This window comes from Fopius arisanus, unplaced genomic scaffold (genome assembly GCF_000806365.1).
Source record: "Fopius arisanus strain USDA-PBARC FA_bdor unplaced genomic scaffold, ASM80636v1 scaffold00059, whole genome shotgun sequence".
Taxonomy (NCBI): Eukaryota; Metazoa; Arthropoda; class Insecta; order Hymenoptera; family Braconidae; genus Fopius; species Fopius arisanus.
The window spans coordinates 76,021-77,549 of NW_011887798.1; positions in this window are offsets into that span (position 1 = coordinate 76,021).

Consider the following 1,529-nt stretch of genomic DNA (forward strand, 5'->3'; position numbering starts at 1 on the left):
TACACAAAGCCACAGAAAATTAGGAATATAAGAATTTTATCAAGCGATAGTGAATTTTATCGAAAAGTTATATGCACATAATAAAATCAAATTTGTTAATTAATTTTCATTTATTAAGGATATCATTGATAAAAATCTATTCGTTAGTCCATCCAATATTTATTAATAAATGATTTTCAGAGAGTTATGAAAAATGAAACATTCTCGGGAGAAAAGTTGAAAAATGGTGATGAAAGAAGAAAAAAATTTACCTGTTGTGAAGCGCTCTGCCAAATATATTCTTTATAAGCAAACAAGTACAGGTTCGAAGATTTGTTTTCTTTACCACGTTATTTTTTGGTGTACATTTTTTTTTCCCCCATTTTTCATTGAATAATATCACCTACTAATATGTGATATAAATTATCAATAATTGACACCACGACACTGAGAGACAATGATCCGCCTTCCGATCAACTCACTGAATGCGTTGTACATACGGTACAACAATATTTAATTAGTAATAATTTCATGTTCGTTGAAATAATGAAACTGATCTAAGTTGATTGTAGGATTGTCATTGCAGGAAATAATAATGTCTCAGGCAAAATGTACACGGTATTATATAGATGGAAACTAGAGATTGTAAGAGAGATTGCCAGCGCCCGTACAAAACCTTTAACGTGGTCAGAGCCTAAAGTAGAGGCTCAGTTCTGGGGGTTTGAGTGACCCCAGCGTCATCGTAGTACTGCACCCCAAGAGAGGGAGGGCGCCGGGGTGTCGGGGTGAATTTTATTTTCTGCAGTATGAATGCTTTTTGTTTTTTATTTGTTTAACTGAAATTTAATCGACTGTAAAACAAGCGGAAGGGAGCAGCCACATCTTGTGGAATTTCAAATGAAAAAAAATATTCAATCTATTGAAGATATACTCCTAATGAAATTATAATTTTATAATAAGCGCGTTGTCGTAATCGGCAACGTGCTTGACTGCCATGCCGACGGCTGGGGTTCGCTCCCGGCACGATTAATTTTTTTTTTATTTAAATAATTCGAATTTGTTTTTGTAAATGGCTATTCAATCGAAATATTGTTTAAAAATTAAATACCTCCTCGACGTTCATGTTCCCCCGATACTTTTTCAAAAATTTCGAATTTTCGCGCTTCAGGGGAATAATGGCGGTCGGTAATGCGGATCCCTGAAATACCAACAATTGGTAACATAGGCCCCTGGTATGCCAACGAATAGTTAAAAGATCGAGTGGTAAAGTATCGAGGAAAAAGTATAAGGATAAAAATTTAAAAATTTGAAATTTTTTGAAAAGGTATCATGAAAACATGAACGTCGAAAACGTATTCACTGAAATTTTCAAATGCAAAATTTTCGAAAAAGTATCAGGAGAACAGGAGATCCGAGGAGGTATTCATTGAAATTTTAAAATGCAAAATTTTCGAAAAAGTATCAGAAGAATAGGAGATCCGAGGAATATTCACTGAAACTTTCAAATGCAAAATTTCCGAAGAAGTATCAGGAGAACAGGAGATCCGAGG